Source organism: Siphateles boraxobius, unplaced genomic scaffold (assembly GCF_051911475.1).
Source record: "Siphateles boraxobius isolate OS27281-9 unplaced genomic scaffold, OSU_SipBor_1 42, whole genome shotgun sequence".
NCBI classification, from domain to species: domain Eukaryota; kingdom Metazoa; phylum Chordata; class Actinopteri; order Cypriniformes; family Leuciscidae; genus Siphateles; species Siphateles boraxobius.
Genome location: NW_027509053.1, coordinates 1,355,214 through 1,362,500, shown reverse-complemented (window position 1 = coordinate 1,362,500; position 7,287 = coordinate 1,355,214). Strand labels below are relative to the sequence as shown.

The window sequence follows — 7,287 nt, the reverse complement described above, 5'->3', positions numbered from 1 at the left end:
GTCATTTATTGTGCATGCTACCTTATATTTTCCAGTTGTTATTTTACTTTAATAAAATTGAGATATGTCATGCATGGGATTGGTACCATAAGGTTTAACCAAAATCTAAATGTAGATATCAGCAATATTATTTTGCATTAAGTTAGCAAACATTTGCTGTTAACAATAATATTTGCAAGCCTCCAAGCTTGGTAGCAAATCTACGCATGATTCCATGGTAAACCAGAGATATTGCATTAGTTGTTTTCCAGATTCTTGTCATTTATTGTACATGCTACCTTATATTTGAGTTCTTGCTGATCTACACTGGCCTCGGGCAGCGACGCTGCAAGGCACCAATGCGCAAACGACGTGGCCCTTTCAGCCAGCTTGTAGTCGTGGCCGAGTGGTTAAGGCGATGGACTAGAAATCCATTGGGGTCTCCTGGCGCAGCTTTGAATCCTGCCGACTACGTTGACAGCATGAGCCTGTTTTAGTTTGTAACCTTCTGGAGGCCTAGCTTAAACTTTATAAAAGGAAAAAAAGTCACTGTTACAGGATTACCCTTGAAAAGAGTTATGTTGGTAAGAAACAGTTTTGTCTGCAAGCTAAAGATGACAAGGCCCCTTTGTATTCAGGGACACATCGGGTAGACCTGTAGCTCGCCGTGATCGTATAGTGGTTAGTACTCTGCGTTGTGGCCGCAGCAACCCCGGTTCAAATCCGGGTCACGGCAAGATTTTCTGTGTGCCATTGAAATTAAGCTCCATGTCGCCACCTGTCCTCACCCCGTCCTTCAGACTACTCTTTTTGTGCACGGCGCGTGCCCTTGATGTGCTCTGGATGTTCGAGTGAATTGAAACTGGGACCTTCTTTGAAAGCACGAGCTCTCAGGTTCGAACCCTTAGAGAAAAGACTAAAAACGAAATGCTCCTATTTATTTCGGAAGAATCTTGCTTCAGAGAGAATATGGTGCGTGTATATTTTCTAATCGCTAGGTGTCAGTACACTCGCTGGCTGTTACCTAGAGTGCCGCGGGCTTGCTATTTGCTACAAACAACTGCGCCTTTGACACAAGTTTACAATAACGATGAGAGCGCGGCAAGTCATTCCCACTAATTTGCAAATATATTTTGACATAGCAGAGGTTTTGACGGCCATTCTGAATCTTCGAAGAAGGAAACGCAATGCATTGGAGGACACTCTTTTTTCTGCGCCAATACGATTCATTTTGCTGTGCGTTCCCACGCAGCATGCACGCTTCTTGAGCAAGAGCCCGGGTAGCTCAGTCCGTAGAGCATCAGACTTTTAATCTGAGGGTCCAGGGTTCAAGTCCCTGTTCGGGCGAACGAGCGTCTTTTTGTGGAGCGGTACGTTTTGTTGTTGAGTTCTTGCTGATCTACACTGGCCTCCGGCAGCGACGCTGTAAGGCACCAATCCACAAACGACATGCCCCTTTCAGCCAGCTTTTAGTCGTGGCCGAGTGGTTAAGGCGATATACTAGAAATCCATTGGGGTCTCCCCGTGCAGGTTCGAATCCTACCGACTACGTTGACAGCATGCGCCTGCTTTAGTTTGTAACCTTCTGGAGGCCTAGCTTAAACTTTATAAAAGGAAAAACAGAATGCTTTTCTTTCAGTGACTTCTTCTCCAGAGTCACTGTTACAGGATTACCCCTGAGTTATGTTGGTAAGAAACAGTTTTGTCTGCAAGCTAAAGTTGACAAGGCCCCTTTGTATTCAGGGACACGTCGGGTAGACCGAAAGCTCGCCGTGATCGTATAGTGGTTAGTACTCTGCCTTGTGGCCGCAGCAACCCTGGTTCGAATCCGGGTCACGGCAAGATTTTCTGGGTGCCATTGAAATTGAGCTCCATGTCACCACCTCTCCTCACCCCTTCCTTCAGACTTGTCTTTTTGTGCACGGCGCGTGCCCTTGATGTGCTCTGGATGTTCGAGTGAATTGAAACTGGGACCTTCTTTGAAAGCACAAGCTCTCAGGTTCGAACCCTTAGAGAAAAGACTGAAAACGAAACGCTCCTATTTATTTCGGAAGAATCTTGCTTCAGAGAGAATATGGTGCGTGTATATGGTTGGAGATATTGCCTTTGTGTTCAAACCCTGTTCCTCAACGGCATCTGCTGAAGAAAGGGAGTGGACACACTCGTCGATGGCCCCAGAGTACAAGCATTAAAAAAAAGAGTTGGCAGGAAAACTGATAGTGCGCTATAGACATTGGAGATGCACCAGTTCTTGACACAAGAGAACAAGAATGAAAACAAAGAGTGGCAGGAGGGGATGAATCAAGTCCAGTGAAGCAGGCTTTGATCACAGCTGCAAAAATATGGAGCGCTTCACGTATTTGCATGTCATTCTTTCGCTCTGTGCCCAGCAATGTTCTCTGGATGCCGGCCAATCAGCAGCTCGGATTGTCGAGCGTTTGTCGAGCGTTTTCTGTTTTGGGCCAATCAGCAGCTCGTACCCCTACTTCACGTGTCGGCTGTTCCTCTGGACGCCCCTGCGTCTGTGGGGCGTCCGGCCGACATGCTGTAATAGGGCCCTCACCAAGTGTGGGCTCTACAGGACCATCCTGAGGGTCCTGGACATCGACGGCTGGTACTTGATGGCCACCGAATACCTGGAGTGCCGTCGGTGTAAGAGGAAGGTAGCTGCCTGGTCGCAGGAGGTCGTGGGTCAGCTGGGAGAGGGGCATCGCGCCCTCTTCCCGGCAATCCTCACCTACAAGTAAGTAGCTGTCTGAACACTGTCACAGTATGTCTGTTTGTGGCGCCCTCTTCCCGGCAATCCTCACCTACAAGTAAGTAGCTGTCTGAACACTGTCACAGTGTGTCTGTGTGTGGCGCCCTCTTGCCGGCAATCCTCACCTACAAGTAAGTACCTGTCTGAACACTGTCACAGTGTGTCTGTGTGTGGCTCTTCTGTAACACATGATGTGCTCCTCTCTGTAGGCTTGCCTGCGACCGGCGGGTAATCATCCAGCTGCGTGAGCGTCCTCGGGGGAACAGCGCCACACAGCTGTACAAAAAACTCTGTGAGGCACACACAAAGGCCTGGATGCGGCGGTCCATACACTACCTCAGCGTCATGGAGCCCTTCACGTCGCGAGGTGTCGTGCGCATGTGCACCCCACCACCAAAACCGCCACCCGTGCCCCAGTACGCATGGCTGTTAATGGTGTACTGCCACGACATCCTCTCCCGCCTGGAGGACGTGAAGGCCCGGGTCACCTCCGTCTTTGGAACGGTTTTGAAGATGGATTCGACCAAGAAGGTAAATGTGGTGCTATGTATGTATAAATATATATGTATATAAATGTGGTGCGGAGTATCACGCTCTAGCTATGTGCGTGCAGCCTTACTGAGATGCTTTATTCTTTCAAACAGGTGACCCGGAAGCTCGCCGGTGCTGCTGCCCAGACCGCAGCGTGGGCAACGAACGTCGGCAACGAGCAAGGACAGGTGCTCATGTCCGTGCTCACGGACGCCGAGGGTGCCGGCCTGTTGCCCATGGCTGCGGGGTTAATGCGGCAGTATCGGGACGCTGGGGTGGAGCCGCCTCAGCTCCTCTACGTCGACCGGGACTGTTGTTCGTCCCACGGGGGATCCAAGACAGCTGACATGTTCGGGAAGTGGGACAAGCTGGTGGTCCGGCTGGACATCTGGCACCTGATGCGGCGGTTCGCGTCAGGTGCGTTGTGGCAAAAACAATAATTAAACAAACAGCATCACAGTAAGAGACATCATGGTTCCATAACTTGATATAACATGCATTTTTCCATAACAGGTGTCACCACCGAGAGCCACCAGCTGTATAAACCCTTCCTGCAGCAGCTGTCTTCGTGCATCTTCTTGTGGGACCCAGGGGACGCAGCCCGGTTGCTCAAGGCGAAGAAGAGGATGCTTGAGGCGCAGGGGATGACCTTCTCGTCCGACGCCGGAGTGTGGAGGCACGTCAGCCGCAAGAATATTGCTCTCCATTGCCGTCGCTGCACGCGTGGAGCGGCGGAGACGGAGCGGCTGATCGGTGACCTCCTGGAAACCTTCGGCGGTGCCAACGGACGAGACACCATGGGGATTTCCCTGCTGGACCAAGACCGCATCCAGAAGATCTGGACGGAGCAGCGGCGCCACCTCCATTGCATCCAGGACCCGCCGGGCGTGGAGCTGTACACTGAGACCGGCAGGATGACCAAGGGGGGGATCAGCCTGCCGGTGTACCGTTGTGCACGAGGCTCCACGTCCCTGGAGTCGTTCCACCTGCATCTCAACCGCTTCATTCCAGGTATGTTTCACATGCTTCACTGTCATGTCAATCTTTCACTGTCATCGACTCGCTGTCATTCACATTGTGTGCACTGAATAAACTGCTAAACAGATCTGTGTTCCTCCTCAGGAGAAAGTGCCAATGCCTGGCACTTCCAGGCATTTCTCCTGGAGGGGTTGACGCGGTGGAACGCCGACAGGGCGGCGTCCGTGGCACAGGAGGGACGGCCGCTGATCCGCTCCTACAATGGCCCCCTGCAGCACTCCCTTGACCAGCTCAGCCAAAGGGTGCTTGGCACGAATGTGGTCAAGGATTACACCAAGCCCAGGGAGTACACGGGTAAGAACACTCAAGCCACCGCGCTTACACCTGTCCACACTGAATGATATTTGTACCAGACTGACTGATGCGATTTGTGTTGTTGTACTTCAGGGGAACTCATCGGCATCGAGTACCTGTACTCCCAGACGGGCAGAGTGCTGCAGGACGTCAGCTTGGACCTTGACATTCCGGACGCGGGGGGGGGACGTTCCCCAACTTGTCGAGGATGACGAGCTCGCCGACGGCCCGCAGGAGGTGGAGGACCTCACCCTGCCTGGCGAGTTCCCAGCTCCTCAGACGGACCCGCGGTCAGGGCGACCGGCTGACGCACCCGCGCCCGAGTCATCCAGTCCGACCGGTGCCCACGAGCCCGCACCCCACTCCCCCGGCCGGTCCTCGCCAGAGCCTCAGCAGGCTGCTGAGGTAAGCACGCCACCTCTTTGTGGTCTGCGACTGCAGTGCATCTCGCATCACCAAAAACTGCGCTCGCTCTGTTCCATCCAACTGACTTATTGTTTTCCATCTCTTCTTGTGTGTCTGCAGGACTACAGAGGACCGGATGACCAGCCGGGGTACCTGGCCGTGGTCCAGTTGGCCACGGCCTTGGTGGGGTTGCGTCACGACCCGGCCTTGTCCGAGGGGAGGGTAGACGAGCTTATCAGGCTCTACGAGGCCCTGTCACCGTACGACAGGGCCCGAGTAGTTTACCCTCCCCGCTACAGGGACAGGCCAGCTCAGGGGCGCTTCATGGCAGCCAAGCCAAGCCCCACCAGTATACCTGGTGTGGAAAGCTTGAGACGGTAAAGCTACGCTTCCATCATACATTTCCCTGGTGTACAAACAAGCTGCTTTATGTAATGTTGCCCATTATCATGCTCATATCTGTCATTGTTTTTGTCCATTGTCCACAGCTGCCTGGTCAGAGAGACCTCTGGACCTGCCAGCAGTCCCAGCGCAAGCCGGCTGGTAGAGGCAGTATGCACCCAGCTCTGCCGCTTGATCCCCTCGGGCAGCCGTGCGCGCGGTGCCCGGAGGTCGCGGTGGGACAGCATACTGCTTCGGTACCAGCACATCCGGGACCTTGTGCTGGGCCACCAGAGGCTGATGGCTCGGGCGCCCATACAGCTCTTTGAGCTGAACGCCAGGACCCTCTCGCTATTGTATGTTTGATGCTTTTGATGTTATGGTAATGACATGCTTGAATGGCATGCTCTCAAAATTGAACATGTAACTAAAACACTACGTTGAAATCCGTTTTCAGGTTCACCAGGATGCAGCGGGAGAAGGAGAGGACTGTGCTAGCTTCAGGCATTGCAGCAGAGGGACGACCACCAGCGGCAGCGGCAGCGGGTTCGGCGCCGTGCCCAGCAACAGCGGTGGATCGTTCTCCGGCAGCAGCAACAGGCCAGGCGAGGACGGCAGCGCCAAGGGCGGCGGGACCTCTGGCAGCAGCACCGGCTGTGGCAGCACCGGTGCCTGTTCTGCCAGCGCCATTGCGCCCACTGGCGCCTTTACCGCATGCCCCCTCAGCTGTTGTCCTGGCCATACCACCGGCTGCTGCAGCTGCAACAGGACCTTTTCCGGCAACACAGCCTCTCTTTCTGGACCTCTCACTGCCCCAGCAGAGTGTGAGGGTGCTCCCCATCCCAACGCTCCCTCTGACAACGCCAGCCCCACACGTCCTCTCGCTGCCGCTGGCCGCCGCACATCACGCCGGCCCTCGGCTGCCTGCACAACCTCCTGCTCCCCCTCCTCAGCCTCGCTCTGCGTACAAAACTGAATGGCTGAGGAGGAAGAGGGCTGAGCAGAGGGCAGCGGCAGGAGGAGTCGTCGCTGCCCGGGCCGGCGTGCCACAAGAACAAAAGTGCAGGAGATGCGGCCAGCCAAAGCGGAGGGAGACCGGACACACCCGCTACAGCAATGTACATTTTTGCTCTGCCGCCGCGGCGGGTAAGAGTGTGGAGGACTGACTGAGGGAGATGAAGGACCAGGGTCGAGCTCCGGACTGATTTCGCATTCTCGCTGGGGCAGGTGTATATAGTTGTTTCAGTGTTTGTTTGTTTTTTAAAGACATTGACTTTACCCTCCACAAGGACCGGGACCTTGCCGCGGTGTGGAGGCTTCCTACAAACACCGGTCCACACCTGCCACAACTTTTCTACAGCAAAAAAAACATTGTGTATCCCATTCACACCTGTACAACATTGCCATGCCTTTGTACTATTCTGATTCTTTGCACTGACAAGTTATACGGGCCTATACTGTGTGTGTATGCTGCCTATCATATGGCTTAAGAAAAAGAAAAGAAAACATTGTCTGTCCCATTTACACCTGTATAACACATTCACACCTGTATAACACATTGTCATGCATTTGTGCTGTCGTGATTTTATGCGTTGACAAGTTACATAGGCCTTTTGGACATGTGGGTATGTTCAATAATGTGGTCACTGTCTTTGGAGTTACGTCCAGTTGCCACTGGCTCTGTTGCCGCCGCGTTGGTACTTCACACTGTATGCTGCTGCTTTATGTATCCATGCATGTGTGTAATGAGCCCTTATACTATGCGTCTGTCTGCTGTGATTTATGTGGTTTAAAATAAGAGGAATGAAGCCTTGTGCCACTGTTCTGCATCACTACCACTGTTCTGCATCTCGCCCCAGAATATTTATGCCATGTGTCTGCTCTGATGCTCTATTTTTATT

General features: G+C 53.2%; 2 non-coding genes across 2 annotated transcripts; both read left to right on the top strand.

Moving 5' to 3' along the window:
• The first annotated feature begins 371 nt into the window (after window positions 1–371).
• Window positions 372–453, top strand: trnas-aga (transfer RNA serine (anticodon AGA)). The gene has a single exon. It is a non-coding gene; the product is annotated as a tRNA-Ser (tRNA).
• A 190-nt stretch (window positions 454–643) lies between these two features.
• On the top strand, window positions 644–715 carry trnah-gug (transfer RNA histidin (anticodon GUG)). Its single transcript has one exon. It is a non-coding gene; the product is annotated as a tRNA-His (tRNA).
• Window positions 716–7,287: the final 6,572 nt, after the last annotated feature.